We start from the raw sequence: 24,356 nt of genomic DNA on the forward strand, positions 1-24,356 counted from the left end.
TACTAATTATTATTGTGTTTTATTTCTTATTATATTTTCTTTCTTTTGCACACCACACGCGCGAATCACCCGCATCCTTCATCGCATCCTCACAACACCTCTAATCACACATAAAAACTCTGGGGAGTTTTGTTGTTCTCGCCGCTTTACGAAGCCTTACCCCCACTCCCCTAAGTTATCCATTGGTCCTTCGAGCCGGATAGAAGCCTGTTGCCTTGTGTTTGTCGTTGCTCCCTTTATTTGCATGGAGATTACTTGGATCATCTCTCATCATCATAATCATCAACATACATAAGACTAAAAACCAGGTACGTAAATTCAGATCTCTATTTGAAGTGAGCTACCCGCGTTTGTTAGTGTGTATGTTAATTGTTTTTATTCGAAAAAAAACATAATATTGGTCGAGCTTCAATCACCCTTCGCGTGTGTTATTGTAATTTGAATACAGTCCACTCTTGTTGCATTAAATTGCATTCGTTGTACTGATCAACCTACGTTGCGTTGATCATACAATTGCCTTTCGTTTGGAAACAAGTCAGTTGGTCGACTTATATTAACACTTCTTGTGTTAATTAAGTGCATTACCCTACAACAAGTAGTGCTGTCGTTGTAAAAATAATTAGATTTCTTTGTACTGATCATCCGTCGTCGCGTTGATCATACAAAAATATTTGGTGCTCTTGTTCCGCTTCGTTCATTTGTTTCGTTTTCTAACTCTCATTTCAAATGAACACTGTGTGAGAATAGAAAGTATCCCCCTCGCTGTTGCTACTCCCTCGCCTTAGTTGAAGAAAAATTTGCATCACCACAGCATACATGCACATTCTTTTATATTTGGTCGTTTGGTTTATTTGTTGTTCAATTTCTCACCAACCAAACGTTCGCTGTTGTTATCCCCCTTCACGTTTCAAAGGTTGAGCCCTTTAACGAGAATTGTTTGTTTCTAATTAGCAATAACAACACACTTATAATAACAGTGCATCCTCTGTCGGTTGTTTATTTGTCGTCCTCTCCAACAACACTTGTTGCAATTCTCCTTCGTTTTCTTAACGTAGATCAATTCTCACTTGAGAATTTACATTGCCAAAAATTGCAACAACAATATCTCATCATTCCACGCGCCCTTTTTAGCGTCGGTTTGATATTCAGTAAAAATAACAACAAAGTGTTTTGATCTCCAACACTCACAGTTGGATCGTTTGTGGCGTCGCTTGTTGTGTGGGTGCGTAGCTGCTTACGCATAGTCATTTCTCTGCCGACGTCGCTTGTGTTTTATTCCTCTTTGTGCGATATCCGTTGTTGGTTCGGCACAGTGGGGTAAAACAGTACAAATTGTGATTTTTTGCAATTTATTTTAGAAATTATGTTTTGTTAATTTTGTGATATATTTTTGACTAGTAGTAGGGTTTTTGGAATTTTTGGACAAATTCACCCTACCTTCGGCATTCTTTGCAGGCATATTTGGCTACATATATTGGTGAAAATTAATCGATTTTTCTGGCTAGATTTGAAAAATTTGTAAATATTATTTGACATTTGGCTGAATAATTGCAACCTACTAGGATTTTTGGAATTTTTGGACAAATTCACCCTACATTAGGCAGTATTTGCAGATATTTTCAAAACGAACATTAGTTGAAAATATTCGTTTTTGTGGCTATTTTCGTACATTTTGGTCAATTATTTAATTGTTGTTTGTAAAATTGGTGGCTCTTCGTGGGGTTTTGATATTTTTGGAATAATACACCCTACTTTTGGCATACACTAAAAATTCTTGTTAAAAAAAAAAAAAAAAAATCTTTGTTTGTTAGCCTATTGGAGCAATTTTAGTCTTTTAAATTTCGTTTTTGTCACAGAGGAAAAGTTTTTCTTAAACTTTCTCCTATTTAACTCGGTGAAACATTTACAACTATTTGAAGTATTTGGAGGTTTTTATTTGTGGAAATTTCTTATTTCCTTTGGACGGTAGAAACCTTTGTTCGAATTTTCTTTTCTTTGCATATCAATTATTTGTTGTAAATTTAGTAACAAAATGTCGATCACTCCGCTCACACGTTTTTCTAGAGCCGCTGACATTGTTCTGAGGAGTGTAGAATATTTTGAACAAATTGATGCCGCACAGTTCACTACTTACAGCCTCGAAATTCGTCTTTCTGAAATTCGAGAATTATGGGCAAAGGTTCAGAACACTTATACTGAGTGTAAAAACTACCTCACGGCATCCGAGACTGAACAGGTTGAAACTATTGATGTCGTTGAGGATAAATACAATAATTCATTTATTGCTTACCATTGGTGTTTGACCGCAATAAACAAGAACCTTGATCGCCTCAAATCTCCAAACAATGATCATTGTTCTTCTGCTGTGGCTTCTCATTCCTCAACTGCTTCCAGTTCTAGTTTGCAAAACAGATCCTTTCCTGATATGTCTAATAGAACACCCCCTTCTGAACTAATTTTGGGCAGTCTCATCGAACCGGTTTCTGTACAGTCTGCTTCTCCTACCGTCAATACTTGCTCCAAATCTTCTGCCACCAATACTTGCTCCAGTCCTCCTTTCGAATACAATAACGTCGCCTTACCTCCACTTGACATAGAAGTCTTTGATGGAGATTTTGTTTCTTGGCCCACCTTTCGTGACCTGTTCACCACACTATTTGTAAATAATATTCGGCTCTCAAACATAGAACGTCTTTGTCATCTTAGGCAGAAGACTATCGGTGAGGCTCGAGAAATCGTGGACAGATTTCCACTCACAAATTGTAGTTTCCCCTTAGCGTGGAAAGCTTTGTCGGATGCGTATGATAGTAAGCGCATCGTGGTGAATAGTCACATAACAAGTTTGTTTGATATTCCAGTTTTAAAGTTTGAAACTTGTTCGGGATTGAAAACTATTCAAAGTAGAATAAATAGTTGTCTCGCTGCAATGGCCGTCTATGACGTCGCCACGGATCAGTGGGATCCGATTATTGTGTATATGTGTTTGCAGCGCTTGCCCAAATTAACTTTAACTCTGTGGGAGCAAAGCATCAAAAATAAGTCGTTGTTGCCTTCTTGGCCAGACTTAGATGCTTTCATTATAGAGAGAATACAAACTTTGCAGTGTATTCTGAGCATACACAAAAATCCGCCCACAGAAAAGTCAAAAATAGTCCCTTCTCCTATTGCCTCGAATAAATCATTGTTATCAAAGAATGTTACTCTTCCCAGACCTGCAAAGAAATTCTTATCATCAAAGGGTGTTTCACCTCATCGCTCCTCCACTAGATCGTTGGTATCCAAGCATGTTTCTACATCTAGTTCCACCATTAACAAGTTACATGAGCCTGTTTCTTCTCGGCCAAACACTTATTGCCCCATTTGTCCTACCGAGAGTCATGTTCTTCGACTCTGCCCCAAGTTTATAAAACTTTCGTTTGAGGACAAATTCTTGATTGTGAAAAAGAATAAGTGTTGTATAAATTGTCTTTCGCGTGGCCATGGAGTTAAAAATTGTCATAGCACAAATAGTTGCAAATCTTGCAAACAAAGGCACCACAGCCTTCTTCACCGGCCACAATCTAATAAAGTTGTTGCAGCATCACTCGTAAAACCATCTCTGGTATCTACTAATTTTACAAAAAGTCACTCTTCACCATCCTGCATGTCTTCCCAAGCACTCGGTTTGAAATCTAAGAATTTACCTCCGGCTCTTACCAAAGTCAAAAGTCGAGGTTCAAAGTTACCTCCGGCTTTTACCAAAGTCAAAAGTCGAGGTCCAAATCCCCCTCCGAACAGCCAGTCTCCCAACACCATTGAAGATAATGTGCTCTTGGGAACTGCACTAGTTAATATGGTTCATAATGGAAAAAGTCATACTGTTCGTGACCCTTCTTCTAAGGTATCAATTGTTAGCAAGAAACTCAAAAATGCACTTGGCATTACAACTCGTGTTTTAGAAAAATCTAAATCTAAAAAGGAAGTTTGCACTCTGAAGTTGTCCTCCCCTAAAAATGCATCTAAGACTGTAGAAACGAATGCATTAGTCTTACCAAACGTTAAGGGGAAGTTGTTTTCGTCACCATCTATTAGCAATTTGAAGACTCGGATTCCTAACTTAGATTTAGCGGATTCTTTCGATAATAGCTTAATAGATTTGCTACTTGGCGCTGACTTGTATCCCAAAATTCTAGAAGCTGAACCTCCAAAAATAGTTTTGGATTCGTTGCTGGCCCAAAAATCTATTTTCGGGTATATCCTTACCCTTGCAGTACCTCCCGCGACTGTAACCTAATCTTGCATCAAGAATTGAAGTCGACCAATTTAGAAAAAAAATCGTGGCATTCATAGTCGAAATTTGCTAAAAAAATTAATTGCGCTAAAACTTGAAATTGTAGACCGCAACTATACTGCAACTATAGCTCACTTAGGAATCTGAATTTACGTTCTCTCCTAACTTATAACACTTTATGATTGCTAGACTCTTAGTTCTAGCAAGGGGGCCGGAATGTATAAGTTCGATACGTTCCACCACAACTTTCCAATACTCGTCAATCACGGATGCTGATTGGCACACTGGCATCTCCTCTACAATTCCCTTGGCGGATACCGTAGTGAGCGGATCGCCGCTGGGTATTGGTTGTTGGCGGTAGGCTCACCTTGCTCTCATTGAAATTAGTTGTAGTTGTAATAATATACAGACATGGGACCCTCAGCGGTCACTCAGAACCTCTGCGTTCACTTGTCTGTATTTGCATATGTATTAGAAACAGACAAGGGATCCTCTGCGATCACTTAGAACCTCTGCGTTCACTTGTCTTTGAGAAACGAAAGCGTAAGCACACGGCCTCTGTCGCCACTATCACATTACTTAAGGTAATTTGTCTTTGAAAAGAAAGAACACCAATAAAACATGCATTTAATCTAGAATTATTACTAATTATTATTGTGTTTTATTTCTTATTATATTTTCTTTCTTTTGCACACCACACGCGCGAATCACCCGCATCCTTCATCGCATCCTCACAACACCTCTAATCACACATAAAAACTCTGGGGAGTTTTGTTGTTCTCGCCGCTTTACGAAGCCTTACCCCCACTCCCCTGAGTTATCCAGTCCCCTTACAACGTACCTCCCGAATAAGGGTTATTTGGCCAATTCTTGTCACATTTCTGCATCATATTATAATGTTATTTGACATTTTACGTTCTAAGGATTTAAAAAATAATCTTACTGAAAATTATTTGGAATATCCCGCCTTCAGGTAGAGTCCCCCTGTAAAGGTACCTCCAAAAATAGAAGCATTTTTTATACAAATCAAGTCCATATTTGATTATTTTTTGTAAACAAATTAAAATAACAATTTAATGTAAAATTAAATCAATGTTAAATTTTGCACAAATAATTTGTTTGACTTAAGGCCCTATTGAAGTTGGAGATAATCGGTCAAAATTTAGGTATAGCTCCCATCTATTCAATTCATCCAATTTGCCTTATATTGTGGACCAAACTTGTAATATCAGCCCGAATAGTATGGAATATACATATGACCAGATTGGACCTGAAAATAAGTATGCCAAATTTGATCGAAATAGGTTCAGAAATAGATATAGCTCCCATATATATTGTTCATCCGATTTGTTATTTTTGTCCTCCGCAGCCGTAATATGCACTCTGTAACAACGATATTTGTGGAAATATATCAAATATAACTCAGAAATATCCTTTCTAAATTTTATCGAGATCTTTTAATATTTGGATATGGCTCAAATATATATCTTCGTCCGATGTGCCTTTTATTGTGCATCAAACGTGTAATATTAGCCCAAATCAAATTTAGATATAGCTCTCATATATATCTATCCAATTTCAAATTAATTGTGCACCAAATGGATAATACAAGCCCGAATTGAAAAAGCGCAAATGCCTCGACAAATTTAGTAGAAATTAATTCAGAGGAGGATATCCCTCCCATATATAAGTTCCTTTGTACTTTTAATTATTACTATAATCATAGATGGTATGATTTAATTATTAAACCTTTATTTGTTATGTGACGCTCTACTAAGTATGCAAAGTGGTGTAGGGTATCATGAAGTCGGCCCCGCCCGACTTTAAGACTTTCTTTACTGGTTATTGTTTGGTAACGTTCGCTGTCGGTTAATAAGATATGTTTGTTGAAACACGAGAATTTTTTGGGTATGATTTAGTCGAAACTTTTTTATATCTTTGTTTCCAGACTCCACGGCCTCCTCCTAAAATTATCTAATCGATAAAATGACAAATTTTTAATGTCACGTGCAAAATTTTATGAACTGTGGGTGGAAGGTAGTGCCATGGATATATATTTGCTAACTCTTTAGCAGTTTCCAGTGCAACTTACATTTTTCGACATTAATATTATACCCAGAAGACAATGCTTGCAACATTATTGGGTGTTCAATAATCAATTACATTCTTATCAAACCCAAACAACATAAACATATTCTATGTCACTAGCACCATAGAACTGACAAAATTCCAGCGAAGTCACTTCAGTATATTGGGCATAACGTACACATCTGACAAAATCTGAAAGTTAAATTAGCACTTTTAGAATCTTAGGGACATTACTAATGGCGTGAAAAAAATCACATTGGAGGATTCAGGGGGGAAAACAATTAAAACTTTAACTGAAATCCAATTTTATTTTCAAAACTAATCTTAAAGGCAACTCAGAACACTCACATCTTTTATATTATACACATATACTAAACATACAAATTACTGCACTAAAAATAAGTCAACACCTTGCTTTTCAATAATAATGCCAAGATTTGTCATTTTAAAATGTATTTAATTTTGTAATACAGTTCTATTTTTACTCCACTTTTTCTATGATCCCACTGAAAAAAGCAAGTAACTACATTTTCTCTTTTTTGGTGCTATTTTTGAAAAAAAAATTTCTAAAAAGCTTAACCCCTTAAGAGTTCATTTGTACACATTTGACAAAAAATATTTGATTTTCATTTTTTGAATTTTGGCCAATGGCAGCGACCACTGTGCATGTCGGTCTGTTTGTCCGCCAAAAGGTGGACTTGAGGGAATACTATTACATGGGGAAAATTCTAAAATTTGTAGATATGTTGACATTTTTGTGTAAGACTTTCACATACACATTTTTAACCAAATCCTTTGAAATATGGTAAAATCAGGAGGTACCTTTATATGGACACTAATCCGAAACATCGACCTGCATTGAAAACTTTCTTCTACCCATAATAATCCAAGATGACAAATCAAAACTAAAGCAGCAAACTGAAAAAAATTTCGCGTGATTTAAATAAGTAAAAATAGTTAGAATAGTCAAATATATTTACTATTTTACACCCATTACCGTAAGATGGGAATTAACTTTATTTGCCATTTAAATTGTAAGTTGGAGACCACATAAAGTCCATATTTTTCTTCATAGTATAATTCAATGACGATTCAACAAATATTCGGTCCCGTGCTACATTTTATATTTGTAATTTCTTCATGTTTTTCCAATTTATTTCATATAGATGTACATCCCAAATCTACGTTTCCAACCAATATTCTCTTGGGGGTTACAAATTCAACAGAATACAAAAATTTCTTCTCTTTATTAGATGTGAAAGTGGACTTGGGGATATTCCAATGTTGGGACTTTACTTAAATAAATTCCTATGTGGCAATTATCTGTATGATAGTTACCCCAGGGTAGCATAAATACAATTTTTTAGCCTAATCAATTGATGAATGTGGTCAAGACCATTATGGGCCCCACTCTGAAAATTTCAAATTTTATGCGAAGAGATTCTTTTTTGCCCGCTTAGAAACAAAGATGCCAGGTATTTTAAATGTTTGGGAAGAATTTCTGGAAGGATAGAATTCCTTTTCTTACTAAAAGTCCCATTCGCTCTACTATTTTGCACCCTTTAAATTTGGTATTTTACTGATTGTACTCCCAAAGAATTTTGCCTTTTGAGCTCTCATTGGACGGATTATTGTCACATGAAAGAAGTAGGTCCACGCTTTGAAATGAGCTCCATTAGGCTTTTTCGGTAATTTTTGTTTGTTTAAATGTGTTCGCATCTTCCAGCTGAACCACGATGTTGGCCTTGGAGTTGAAAGGTAGATGTCAGTTAACATCGTATTTCGCACTTATTTCATTTTTTTGGTGAAAAATTGTGTATAGTGAAAAATTATTCTTTATTTTTTTCACAAAAAATCCACTGATTCAATATGATAATACAAATTGAAAAAAAAAAACTGACAAAAGAAAAGAATGACAAATTGAAAAAATCTTCAACTTGTTCGCTGAAATTTTACAGCAAATATTAAAAGATCCTTACAAACTTTGTCAATAGAATGTACTATTATTCCCGAGTTGAGAATTTTTGCAATGAGATCTCTTTAATAATTATTTAATTATCTTCTAACTTTGGTGTAACCGCATTAAATTATTTCGATATCATATATTCCGTTTCGCCACCACATAATTCGGTACTACACTTCCATGTAACTCGACATCAATTTCAGTTCTCAAGAAATCAAGGCAATTAAATAAATTGGTATTAAAATTCGAATTCAAAAATAAAGTATAAAAAAAACTACAAATGCTTATTAGAAAAAAGTAAGTCAAAATGGAAAAAATCATCCAAAATAAAACATTACGATTGCACATTTCAAAAGCCAACATGATAATGTTAGTATATCTTTTACACAATTTTTTGGATATTATCCTTTTCGAACTAAAACAACTTTCTTTTAAATCTATATATGTATATATATATATATATATATATATATATATATATATATATATATATATATATATATATATATATATATATATATATATATATATATATACATATATAGATTTAAAAGAAAGTTGTTTTAGTTCGAAAAGGATAATATCCAAAAAATTGTGTAAAAGATATACTAACATTATCATGTTGGCTTTTGAAATGTGCAATCGTAATGTTTTATTTTGGATGATTTTTTCCATTTTGACTTACTTTTTTCTAATAAGCATTTGTAGTTTTTTTTATACTTTATTTTTGAATTCGAATTTTAATACCAATTTATTTAATTGCCTTGATTTCTTGAGAACTGAAATTGATGTCGAGTTACATGGAAGTGTAGTACCGAATTATGTGGTGGCGAAACGGAATATATGATATCGAAATAATTTAATGCGGTTACACCAAAGTTAGAAGATAATTAAATAATTATTAAAGAGATCTCATTGCAAAAATTCTCAACTCGGGAATAATAGTACATTCTATTGACAAAGTTTGTAAGGATCTTTTAATATTTGCTGTAAAATTTCAGCGAACAAGTTGAAGATTTTTTCAATTTGTCATTCTTTTCTTTTGTCAGTTTTTTTTTCAATTTGTATTATCATATTGAATCAGTGGATTTTTTGTGAAAAAAATAAAGAATAATTTTTCACTATACACAATTTTTCACCAAAAAAATGAAATAAGTGCGAAATACGATGTTAACTGACATCTACCTTTCAACTCCAAGGCCAACATCGTGGTTCAGCTGGAAGATGCGAACACATTTAAACAAACAAAAATTACCGAAAAAGCCTAATGGGGCTCATTTCAAAGCGTGGACCTACTTCTTTCATGTGACAATAATCCGTCCAATGAGAGCTCAAAAGGCAAAATTCTTTGGGAGTACAATCAGTAAAATACCAAATTTAAAGGGTGCAAAATAGTAGAGCGAATGGGACTTTTAGTAAGAAAAGGAATTCTATCCTTCCAGAAATTCTTCCCAAACATTTAAAATACCTTGCATCTTTGTTTCTAAGCGGGCAAAAAAGAATCTCTTCGCATAAAATTTGAAATTTTCAGAGTGGGGCCCATAATGGTCTTGACCACATTCATCAATTGATTAGGCTAAAAAATTGTATTTATGCTACCCTGGGGTAACTATCATACAGATAATTGCCACATAGGAATTTATTTAAGTAAAGTCCCCACATTGGAATATCCCCAAGTCCACTTTCACATCTAATAAAGAGAAGAAATTTTTGTATTCTGTTGAATTTGTAACCCCCAAGAGAATATTGGTTGGAAACGTAGATTTGGGATGTACATCTATATGAAATAAATTGGAAAAACATGAAGAAATTACAAATATAAAATGTAGCACGGGACCGAATATTTGTTGAATCGTCATTGAATTATACTATGAAGAAAAATATGGACTTTATGTGGTCTCCAACTTACAATTTAAATGGCAAATAAAGTTAATTCCCATCTTACGGTAATGGGTGTAAAATAGTAAATATATTTGACTATTCTAACTATTTTTACTTATTTAAATCACGCGAAATTTTTTTCAGTTTGCTGCTTTAGTTTTGATTTGTCATCTTGGATTATTATGGGTAGAAGAAAGTTTTCAATGCAGGTCGATGTTTCGGATTAGTGTCCATATAAAGGTACCTCCTGATTTTACCATATTTCAAAGGATTTGGTTAAAAATGTGTATGTGAAAGTCTTACACAAAAATGTCAACATATCTACAAATTTTAGAATTTTCCCCATGTAATAGTATTCCCTCAAGTCCACCTTTTGGCGGACAAACAGACCGACATGCACAGTGGTCGCTGCCATTGGCCAAAATTCAAAAAATGAAAATCAAATATTTTTTGTCAAATGTGTACAAATGAACTCTTAAGGGGTTAAGCTTTTTAGAAATTTTTTTTTCAAAAATAGCACCAAAAAAGAGAAAATGTAGTTACTTGCTTTTTTCAGTGGGATCATAGAAAAAGTGGAGTAAAAATAGAACTGTATTACAAAATTAAATACATTTTAAAATGACAAATCTTGGCATTATTATTGAAAAGCAAGGTGTTGACTTATTTTTAGTGCAGTAATTTGTATGTTTAGTATATGTGTATAATATAAAAGATGTGAGTGTTCTGAGTTGCCTTTAAGATTAGTTTTGAAAATAAAATTGGATTTCAGTTAAAGTTTTAATTGTTTTCCCCCCTGAATCCTCCAATGTGATTTTTTTCACGCCATTAGTAATGTCCCTAAGATTCTAAAAGTGCTAATTTAACTTTCAGATTTTGTCAGATGTGTACGTTATGCCCAATATACTGAAGTGACTTCGCTGGAATTTTGTCAGTTCTATGGTGCTAGTGACATAGAATATGTTTATGTTGTTTGGGTTTGATAAGAATGTAATTGAGGGGTGTTCAATAATGTTGCAAGCATTGTCTTCTGGGTATAATATTAATGTCGAAAAATGTAAGTTGCACTGGAAACTGCTAAAGAGTTAGCAAATATATATCCATGGCACTACCTTCCACCCACAGTTCATAAAATTTTGCACGTGACATTAAAAATTTGTCATTTTATCGATTAGATAATTTTAGGAGGAGGCCGTGGAGTCTGGAAACAAAGATATAAAAAAGTTTCGACTAAATCATACCCAAAAAATTCTCGTGTTTCAACAAACATATCTTATTAACCGACAGCGAACGTTACCAAACAATAACCAGTAAAGAAAGTCTTAAAGTCGGGCGGGGCCGACTTCATGATACCCTACACCACTTTGCATACTTAGTAGAGCGTCACATAACAAATAAAGGTTTAATAATTAAATCATACCATCTATGATTATAGTAATAATTAAAAGTACAAAGGAACTTATATATGGGAGGGATATCCTCCTCTGAATTAATTTCTACTAAATTTGTCGAGGCATTTGCGCTTTTTCAATTCGGGCTTGTATTATCCATTTGGTGCACAATTAATTTGAAATTGGATAGATATATATGAGAGCTATATCTAAATTTGATTTGGGCTAATATTACACGTTTGATGCACAATAAAAGGCACATCGGACGAAGATATATATTTGAGCCATATCCAAATATTAAAAGATCTCGATAAAATTTAGAAAGGATATTTCTGAGTTATATTTGATATATTTCCACAAATATCGTTGTTACAGAGTGCATATTACGGCTGCGGAGGACAAAAATAACAAATCGGATGAACAATATATATGGGAGCTATATCTATTTCTGAACCTATTTCGATCAAATTTGGCATACTTATTTTCAGGTCCAATCTGGTCATACGTATATTCCATACTATTCGGGCTGATATTACAAGTTTGGTCCACAATATAAGGCAAATTGGATGAATTGAATAGATGGGAGCTATACCTAAATTTTGACCGATTATCTCCAACTTCAATAGGGCCTTAAGTCAAACAAATTATTTGTGCAAAATTTAACATTGATTTAATTTTACATTAAATTGTTATTTTAATTTGTTTACAAAAAATAATCAAATATGGACTTGATTTGTATAAAAAATGCTTCTATTTTTGGAGGTACCTTTACAGGGGGACTCTACCTGAAGGCGGGATATTCCAAATAATTTTCAGTAAGATTATTTTTTAAATCCTTAGAACGTAAAATGTCAAATAACATTATAATATGATGCAGAAATGTGACAAGAATTGGCCAAATAACCCTTATTCGGGAGGTACGTTGTAAGGGGACTGGATAACTCAGGGGAGTGGGGGTAAGGCTTCGTAAAGCGGCGAGAACAACAAAACTCCCCAGAGTTTTTATGTGTGATTAGAGGTGTTGTGAGGATGCGATGAAGGATGCGGGTGATTCGCGCGTGTGGTGTGCAAAAGAAAGAAAATATAATAAGAAATAAAACACAATAATAATTAGTAATAATTCTAGATTAAATGCATGTTTTATTGGTGTTCTTTCTTTTCAAAGACAAATTACCTTAAGTAATGTGATAGTGGCGACAGAGGCCGTGTGCTTACGCTTTCGTTTCTCAAAGACAAGTGAACGCAGAGGTTCTAAGTGATCGCAGAGGATCCCTTGTCTGTTTCTAATACATATGCAAATACAGACAAGTGAACGCAGAGGTTCTGAGTGACCGCTGAGGGTCCCATGTCTGTATATTATTACAACTACAACTAATTTCAATGAGAGCAAGGTGAGCCTACCGCCAACAACCAATACCCAGCGGCGATCCGCTCACTACGGTATCCGCCAAGGGAATTGTAGAGGAGATGCCAGTGTGCCAATCAGCATCCGTGATTGACGAGTATTGGAAAGTTGTGGTGGAACGTATCGAACTTATACATTCCGGCCCCCTTGCTAGAACTAAGAGTCTAGCAATCATAAAGTGTTATAAGTTAGGAGAGAACGTAAATTCAGATTCCTAAGTGAGCTATAGTTGCAGTATAGTTGCGGTCTACAATTTCAAGTTTTAGCGCAATTAATTTTTTTAGCAAATTTCGACTATGAATGCCACGATTTTTTTTCTAAATTGGTCGACTTCAATTCTTGATGCAAGATTAGGTTACAGTCGCGGGAGGTACTGCACCGGTAAGGATATACCCGAAAATAGATTTTTGGGCCAGCAACGAATCCAAAACTATTTTTGGAGGTTCAGCTTCTAGAATTTTGGGATACAAGTCAGCGCCAAGTAGCAAATCTATTGAGCTATTATCGAAAGAATCCGCTAAATCTAAGTTAGGAATCCGAGTCTTCAAATTGCTAATAGATGGTGACGAAAACAACTTCCCCTTAACGTTTGGTAAGACTAATGCATTCGTTTCTACAGTCTTAGATGCATTTTTAGGGGAGGACAACTTCAGAGTGCAAACTTCCTTTTTAGATTTAGATTTTTCTAAAACACGAGTTGTAATGCCAAGTGCATTTTTGAGTTTCTTGCTAACAATTGATACCTTAGAAGAAGGGTCTACTATAGCACGAACAGTATGACTTTTTCCATTATGAACCATATTAACTAGTGCAGTTCCCAAGAGCACATTATCTTCAATGGTGTTGGGAGACTGGCTGTTCGGAGGGGGATTTGGACCTCGACTTTTGACTTTGGTAAAAGCCGGAGGTAACTTTGAACCTCGACTTTTGACTTTGGTAAGAGCCGGAGGTAAATTCTTAGATTTCAAACCGAGTGCTTGGGAAGACATGCAGGATGGTGAAGAGTGACTTTTTGTAAAATTAGTAGATACCAGAGATGGTTTTACGAGTGATGCTGCAACAACTTTATTAGATTGTGGCCGGTGAAGAAGGCTGTGGTGCCTTTGTTTGCAAGATTTGCAACTATTTGTGCTATGACAATTTTTAACTCCATGGCCACGCGAAAGACAATTTATACAACACTTATTCTTTTTCACAATCAAGAATTTGTCCTCAAACGAAAGTTTTATAAACTTGGGGCAGAGTCGAAGAACATGACTCTCGGTAGGACAAATGGGGCAATAAGTGTTTGGCCGAGAAGAAACAGGCTCATGTAACTTGTTAATGGTGGAACTAGATGTAGAAACATGCTTGGATACCAACGATCTAGTGGAGGAGCGATGAGGTGAAACACCCTTTGATGATAAGAATTTCTTTGCAGGTCTGGGAAGAGTAACATTCTTTGATAACAATGATTTATTCGAGGCAATAGGAGAAGGGACTATTTTTGACTTTTCTGTGGGCGGATTTTTGTGTATGCTCAGAATACACTGCAAAGTTTGTATTCTCTCTATAAGGAAAGCATCTAAGTCTGGCCAAGAAGGCAACAACGACTTATTTTTGATGCTTTGCTCCCACAGAGTTAAAGTTAATTTGGGCAAGCGCTGCAAACACATATACACAATAATCGGATCCCACTGATCCGTGGCGACGTCATAGACGGCCATTGCAGCGAGACAACTATTTATTCTACTTTGAATAGTTTTCAATCCCGAACAAGTTTCAAACTTTAAAACTGGAATATCAAACAAACTTTTTATGTGACTATTCACCACGATGCGCTTACTATCATACGCATCCGACAAAGCTTTCCACGCTAAGGGGAAACTACAATTTGTGAGTGGAAATCTGTCCACGATTTCTCGAGCCTCACCGATAGTCTTCTGCCTAAGATGACAAAGACGTTCTATGTTTGAGAGCCGAATATTATTTACAAATAGTGTGGTGAACAGGTCACGAAAGGTGGGCCAAGAAACAAAATCTCCAGCAAAGACTTCTATGTCAAGTGGAGGTAAGGCGACGTTATTGTATTCGAAAGGAGGACTGGAGCAAGTATTGGTGGCAGAAGATTTGGAGCAAGTATTGACGGTAGGAGAAGCAGACTGTACAGAAACCGGTTCGATGAGACTGCCCAAAATTAGTTCAGAAGGGGGTGTTCTATTAGACATATCAGGAAAGGATCTGTTTTGCAAACTAGAACTGGAAGCAGTTGAGGAATGAGAAGCCACAGCAGAAGAACAATGATCATTGTTTGGAGATTTGAGGCGATCAAGGTTCTTGTTTATTGCGGTCAAACACCAATGGTAAGCAATAAATGAATTATTGTATTTATCCTCAACGACATCAATAGTTTCAACCTGTTCAGTCTCGGATGCCGTGAGGTAGTTTTTACACTCAGTATAAGTGTTCTGAACCTTTGCCCATAATTCTCGAATTTCAGAAAGACGAATTTCGAGGCTGTAAGTAGTGAACTGTGCGGCATCAATTTGTTCAAAATATTCTACACTCCTCAGAACAATGTCAGCGGCTCTAGAAAAACGTGTGAGCGGAGTGATCGACATTTTGTTACTAAATTTACAACAAATAATTGATATGCAAAGAAAAGAAAATTCGAACAAAGGTTTCTACCGTCCAAAGGAAATAAGAAATTTCCACAAATAAAAACCTCCAAATACTTCAAATAGTTGTAAATGTTTCACCGAGTTAAATAGGAGAAAGTTTAAGAAAAACTTTTCCTCTGTAACAAAAACGAAATTTAAAAGACTAAAATTGCTCCAATAGGCTAACAAACAAAGATTTTTTTTTTTTTTTAACAAGAATTTTTAGTGTATGCCAAAAGTAGGGTGTATTATTCCAAAAATATCAAAACCCCACGAAGAGCCACCAATTTTACAAACAACAATTAAATAATTGACCAAAATGTACGAAAATAGCCACAAAAACGAATATTTTCAACTAATGTTCGTTTTGAAAATATCTGCAAATACTGCCTAATGTAGGGTGAATTTGTCCAAAAATTCCAAAAATCCTAGTAGGTTGCAATTATTCAGCCAAATGTCAAATAATATTTACAAATTTTTCAAATCTAGCCAGAAAAATCGATTAATTTTCACCAATATATGTAGCCAAATATGCCTGCAAAGAATGCCGAAGGTAGGGTGAATTTGTCCAAAAATTCCAAAAACCCTACTACTAGTGAAAAATTTATCACAAAATTAACAAAACATAATTTCTAAAATAAATTGCAAAAAATCACAATTTGTACTGTTTTACCCCACTGTGCCGAACCAACAACGGATATCGCACAAAGAGGAATAAAACACAAGCGACGTCGGCAGAGAAATGACTATGCGTAAGCAGAGAAATGACTGATTGTACTCCCAAAGAATTTTGCCTTTTGAGCTCTCATTGGACGGATTATTGTCACATGAAAGAAGTAGGTCCACGCTTTGAAATGAGCCCCATTAGGCTTTTTCGGTAATTTTTGTTTGTTTAAATGTGTTCGCATCTTCCAGCTGAACCACGATGTTGGCCTTGGAGTTGAAAGGTAGATGTCAGTTAACATCGTATTTCGCACTTATTTCATTTTTTTGGTGAAAAATTGTGTATAGTGAAAAATTATTCTTTATTTTTTTCACAAAAAATCCACTGATTCAATATGATAATACAAATTGAAAAAAAAAACTGACAAAAGAAAAGAATGACAAATTGAAAAAATCTTCAACTTGTTCGCTGAAATTTTACAGCAAATATTAAAAGATCCTTACAAACTTTGTCAATAGAATGTACTATTATTCCCGAGTTGAGAATTTTTGCAATGAGATCTCTTTAATAATTATTTAATTATCTTCTAACTTTGGTGTAACCGCATTAAATTATTTCGATATCATATATTCCGTTTCGCCACCACATAATTCGGTACTACACTTCCATGTAACTCGACATCAATTTCAGTTCTCAAGAAATCAAGGCAATTAAATAAATTGGTATTAAAATTCGAATTCAAAAATAAAGTATAAAAAAAACTACAAATGCTTATTAGAAAAAAGTAAGTCAAAATGGAAAAAATCATCCAAAATAAAACATTACGATTGCACATTTCAAAAGCCAACATGATAATGTTAGTATATCTTTTACACAATTTTTTGGATATTATCCTTTTCGAACTAAAACAACTTTCTTTTAAATCTATATATGTATATATATATATATATATATATATATATATATATATATATATATATATATATATATATATATATATATATATATATATATATATATATATATACATTTTTAAATTAAAAAACCACATGGAGGAGGTTCTTAAAAAAATTTATGAAATCAAAACAATGGTATACTAATTATGAGGCTTCCTATGGCACAAAGGTTTTTCGTGCGTAATGGAAGTGAAAAATATGAAATTCGAACAAATGTGAAATTCAAGAAAATTTAAAATGAAACAAGTAAATAAACATTAAGTTCGACCGGGCCAAACTTTTAATACCCTCCACCTTAGGTTAAAGGAAACTTTAGAAGAAATGTGGCAAAAACCATTAAAATGCCGAATATCGGGAGGTACCGTTATACGGGGGCTATACCAAATCGTGGACTTACACATGCAATGTTTCGCCAAAAGAGCTAGAACCCATTATAACCTACAAATACCAATTTTTAGACAAATCCGTGAAGAAATGTGGCAAAAATCATCAAATTACCGAATATCGGGAGGTACAGTTATATGGGGGCTATACCAAAACGTGGACCTACAATTACAATGACTCGCCACACGAACTGGGAACCATTATGATCTACAACTACCAATTTTTAGACAACTCCGTGAAGAAATGTGACAAAAATCATCAAATTACCGAATATCGGGAGGTACCGTTATATGGGGACTATATCAAAACGTGGACCTATACATACAATGTTTCGCTACACGAACTAGGACCCATTATGACCCACAATGTGACATTATGACCCATACATGCAATGTTCCGCCACCGGAGCTGAAATCCATTATGACAAAAAAATACCAATTTTTAGACAAATCCGTGAAAAAATGTGGGAAAAAAATTAAAATACCGAATATCGGGAGGTACCATTATATGGGGGCTATACCAGAACGTGGACCGATATATCTCATTTCCAATACCAACCATCCTAGACACAACACAAATTGTTCTGCTAAATTTTGGAGCTCTACGTCAAATAATGTGGGCTGTATCGTGATTTCAACAGACAGACGGATAGACAGACGGAATTTTATGCTGATTATGAATATGTATACTTTACGCGGTCTACGACGAATATTTAAGGATGTTACAAACGGAATGACAAAGTTAATATACCCTCCTTTCCAAGGTGGAGGGTGTAAAAAAAACCCTCTTTTTGTGTGCAAAAATAGTCCTATAAGTCCATATTTATATATGTTTACGGAATTGGCTATGACAGAAGACACAATCGTGTATATTGCACGATACTAAATTCCACAATAAAAATAGTTTGCCATTAAAATACGGCGCCTACTTGGATCGTTTGGCATAGGGCAGCATTTCGTCGTCGCGTCGATAATTGGTTACCGGGGAAGATAGTACCAATTGTCAATACCATATATCAACTTCAGTGGAAGTTATACCGTTTTATATATGGAGTATGGAATATATATATGGCATATATATATATAAATGTGATATACTAACATTGTCATGTTGGCTTTTGAAATGTACAATCGTAATGTTTTATTTTGGATGATTTTTTCCATTTTCACTTACTTTTTTCTAATGTGCATTTTTATACCCTACAACACTATGTGTTGGGGGTATTATAAGTTTGATTGGGCCAAAAATTATGTAACACCTCGAAATATTGGTTTCCCACATAGGAATGTATATATGAATCTTCCTATCTCGCCGAGCTGAGTCGATCTAGCTATGTATGTCCGTCCGTCCGTCTGTCCATGTTAATTTGTAATCACTCTACAGGTCGCAATTATGGCCCGATCTTCAAGAAATTTAGAATACATACATATATATATATATATATATATATATATATATATATATATATATATATATATATATATATATATATATATATATATATATATATATATATATATATATATATATATATATATATATATATATATTGGAATAGAACGGCTTGACCGATTTACATAATTTTTTGTACAAACGTTCGCCATACCCCGAGTTAGGTTTTTAAAGAAAAAATATGGACCACGCCTACTTTTACGCCCACTATTTCCATTCATCTAAAATAATAGAGATATCGGCTTGAAAATTATTATACGAGATACTGTTGAACTTCTATCCAGTCCTAGGTATTTATTTGGCCACTGGGGAACTGGCCACGCCTTCTTTTTAATCTATATATATGGATTTGGATAATTTTTTATTTAAATATTCATTAGGTTTTTATTCTTAGAAAAAGTGACCACGCCGAATATTACGCCTTTTCTTTGATTTACCTAAAATCCTAATATTTGCCAAAATCATGAAGATATTATCTATTCCACAGTTAGTATGTGACGTAATCTTGACTCTCCCTCCAACCTTAGGTATCTGTTTGGGTTCATCTTATTTTCATTTATATGGTTGAAATAAAAAGAATTGCAAATAAACACTGGCTGAGTGCTTCAGATAAGAATGACCTTTAAAAGACGGTTTAATTTACACTGACTTAGAATCAACCAGGCATCTAAGTTTAATAACCTTTTTTTTAACAGGCAATGGTTTGTGTTAAAAATTCAGAGAAACATATTGTTTAGTACACACATTTTTAAATTAAAACACCACATGGAGGAGGTTCTTAAAAAATGTATGAAATCAAAACAATGGTATACTAATTATGAGGCTTCCTATGGCACAAAGGTTTTTCGTGCGTAATGGAAGTGACAAATATGAAATTCGAACAAATGTGAAATTCAAAAAAATTTAAAATGAAACAAGTAAATAAACATTAAGTTCGGCCGGGCCAAACTTTTAATACCCTCCACCTTAGGTTAAAGGAAACTTTAGAAGAAATGTGGCAAAGACCATTAAAATGCCGAATATCGGGATGTACCGTTATATGGGGGCTATACCAAATCGTGGACCTACACACGCAATGTTTCGAAAAAGGAGCTAGAACCCATTATGACCTACAAATACCAATTTTCAGACAAATCCGTGAAGAAATGTGGCAAAAACCATCAAAATACCGAATATCGGGACGTACCGTTATATGGGGGCTATACCAAATCATGGACCCATACATGCAATGTTCTGCCACCGGAGCTGGAATCCATTATGACAAAAAAATACCAATTTTTAGACAAATCCGTGAAAATATGTGGGAAAAAAATTAAAATACCGAATATCGGGAGGTACCATTATATGGTGGCTATACCAAAACGTCCACCTTAGGGTAAAGGAAACATTAGAAGAAATGTGGCAAAAACCATTAAAATGCCGAATATCGGGAGGTACCGTTATATGGGGGCTATACCCAATCGTGGACCTACACATGCAATGTTTCGCCAAAGGAGCTAGAACCCGTTATAACCTACAAATACCAATTTTCAGACAAATCCGTGAAGAAATGTGGCAAAAATCATCAAATTACCGAATATCGGGAGGTACAGTTATATGGGGGCTATACCAAAACGTGGACCTACAACTACAATGACTCGCCACACGAACTGGGAACCATTATGATCTACAACTACCAATTTTTAGACAAATCCGTGAAGAAATGTGGCAAAAATCATCAAATTACCGAATATCGGGAGGTACAGTTATATGGGGGCTATACCAAAACGTGGACCTACAACTACAATGACTCGCCACACGAACTAGGACCCATTATGATCCACAAATACCAATTTTTAGACAAATCAGTGAAAAAATGTGGCAAGAACCATCAAAATACCGAATATCGGGAGGTACCGTTATATGGGGGCTATACCAAATCATGGACCCATACATGCAATGTTCCGCCACCGGAGCTGAAATCCATTATGACAAAAAATACCAATTTTTAGACAAATCCGTGAAAAAATGTGGGAAAAAAATTAAAATACCGAATATCGGGAGGTACCATTATATGGGGGCTATACCAAGACGTGGACCTATACATGCAATGTTTTACGACACGCACAGGGATCCGTTATGACCTACAAATACCAATTTTCAAACAAATCCGTGAAAAAATGTGACATAAATCATCAAAATACCGAATATCGGGAGGTACCGTTATATGGGGGCTATACCAGAACGTGGACCGATATATCTCATTTCCAATACCAACCATCCTAGACACAACACAAATTGCTCTGCTAAATTTTGGAGCTCTACGTCAAATAATGTGGCTGTATCGTGATTTCAACAGACAGACAGACAGACGGATAGACAGACGGACATCGTTAAATCGACTTAGAATTTTATGCTGATTATGAATATATATACTTTACAGGGTCTACGACGAATATTTAAGGATGTTACAAACGGAATGACAAAGTTAATATACCCTCCTTTCCAAGGTGGAGGGTATAAAAAAACCCTCTTTTTGTGTGCAAAAATAGTCCTATAAGTCCATATTTATATATGTTTACGGAATTGGCTATGACAGAGGACACAATCGTGTATATTGCACGATACTAAAATGCACAATATAACAATATAGTTTGCCATTAAAATACGGCGCCTACTTGGATCGTTTGGCATAGGGCAGCATTTCGTCGTCGCGTCGATAATTGGTTACCGGGGAAGATAGTACCAATTGTCAATACCATATATCAACTTCAGTAGAAGTTATACCGTTTTATATATAGAGTATGGAATATATATATATAAAAATGTGATATACTAACATTGTCATGTTGGTTTTTGAAATGTACAATCGTAATGTTTTATTTTGGATGATTTTTTCCATTTTGACTTACTTTTTTCTAATGTGCATTTTTATACCCTACAACACTATGTGTTGGGGGTATTATAAGTTTGATTGGGCCAAAAATTATGTAACACCTCGAAATATTGGTTTCCCACATAGGAATGTATATATGAATCTTCCTATCTCGCCGAGCTGAGTCGATCTAGCTATGTATGTCCGTCCGTCCGTCTGTCCGTCTGTCCATGTTAATTTGTAATCACTCTACAGGTCGCAATTATGGCCCGATCTTCAAGAAATTTGAATGGAGGTGGGGTTAGGGCCAAGATAGAACCCTATTGCTTTTGGAGATGATTGCATAATATTTAGGGGTTGAAATGGACCAAAAAAAAAAAAAAGAAAAATTTCATGATTTTGCAGCTGCTCTACAGGTCGCAATTATAGACCAATCGAAGCGGAAGTTAGCATAAGGTCATCGGATAATATTTAGTGGGTGAAATAGACCATAACATTTGCGTTATATAAATTTCAAATTTTCTATTAAACCGCGAATATTTTTAATCCCGGCGAAATTACAAATAGACGAAGACATCAACTCTGACCGTTACATAGATGCCGATGGTAAATATATCGGATGTATATAGCGAAATATTTACAATGTATATAGAGAAAGGAGGGGGATGTTAGCTAGAATGCTTATATCTGAAGATTGGCTAAACCGATTTCGACGAATTTTGTCAATTCAGAATGCCATCTTAACATAAAAGCATAAAAATAATAAAAATAAAAAAAAAATCGCGTACAGATTGCAATTATCCTCACGAAAAAGGGTAGGGTTAGGCTCAGAATGGCTAGGCCTATTGTTTTCAAAGATGTCCGCAATATATTTAGGGGTTGAAATGGACCAACAACTAAAAATGTTCCTGATTTTGCAGTCGTTATAAAGATAACAAATTGAATCCAAAGGAAATCTTGCATGAAGTTCGAGTTTAGGATAGCGGGAAGAATGGACCACTTTTTTGTGTGTAAAAAAACCAATATTACTTACAACTTCTGGCTTTTTTATGCTGATTTCGTCGATGAATGAAGCCAAATAACGTAGACAAGCAAATCATATAGATGAGTTTAAATTTGGTAATACAGAGGGGCCTCTTGTTATTGGAGTTGATCGCAAAATATTTATTATTTTGCGATCAAATGAACCAAAAACCCAAAAAAATTTCCTGCTTACACAATTGAAGAGAGTTAAGAAGAGGGAAGAATTCTAGCATTTTGGATAATCATTGGTATATGTAGCTGTAAAATGGACCACAACAACTGACAGCACAATGGAGTGCGTAAATATTGGGCAAATGTCCCTGGTCAAAACGCTAATGACATAATTTCAAAAGCGAAATATTCCAAAATGGATTCGGATTCGGACTCGGACATATTGTAGTGTTGTAGGGTATCACATGCCTTTGCTTACTTGTTTATACTAGATTTTTGAATTCGAATATTAAAGAGATCTCATTGCAAATATTCTCAAATCGGGAAAAATAGTACATTCTATTGACAAACTTTGTAAGGATCTTTAAATATTTGCTGCAAAAAATCAGCGAACAAGTTGAAGATTTTTTCAATTTGTCATTCTTCTTTTGTCAATTTTTTTCAATTTGAATTATAATTCAGTGGATTTTTTGTGAACAAAATAAAGAATAAGTTTCGCTATATACACTTTTTCACAAAAAAAAAATGAAATAAGTGCGAAATACGATGTTAACTGACTACCTACCTTTCAACTACAAGGCCGACATCGTGGTTCAGCTGGAAGATGCGAACACATTTAAACAAACAAAAATTACCGAAAAAGCCTAATGGGGCTCATTTCAAAGCGTGGACCTACTTCTTTCATGTGACAATAATCCGTCCAATGAGAGCTCAAAATGCAAAATTCTTTGGGAGTACAATGAGTAAAATACCAAATTTAAAGGGTGTAAAATAGTAGAGGGATAGGGACCTTTAGTAAGAAAAGGAATTCTATCCTTCCAGAAATTCTTCCCAAACATTTAAAATACCTGGCATCTTTGTTTCTAAGCGGGCAAAAAAGAACTTCTTCGCATAAAATTTGAAATTTTCAGAGTAGGGCCCATATTTGTCTTGACCACATTCATCAATTGATTAGGCTAAAAAATTGTATTTATGCTACCCTGGGGTAAGAAACCTTCATACAGATAATTGCCACATAGGAATTTATTTAAGTAAAGTCCCCACATTGGAGTATCCCCAAGTCCACTTTCACATCCAATGTGTGGTCAGAGAAGAACATTTTGTATTCTATTGAATTTGTAACCCCCAAGAGAATATTGGTTGGGAACGTAGATTTGGGATGTACATCTATATGAAATAAATTGTGAAAACGTAAACAAATTACAAATATAAAATGTG

This window comes from Musca domestica, unplaced genomic scaffold, assembly GCF_030504385.1.
Source record: "Musca domestica strain aabys unplaced genomic scaffold, Musca_domestica.polishedcontigs.V.1.1 6, whole genome shotgun sequence".
NCBI lineage: Eukaryota > Metazoa > Arthropoda > Insecta > Diptera > Muscidae > Musca > Musca domestica.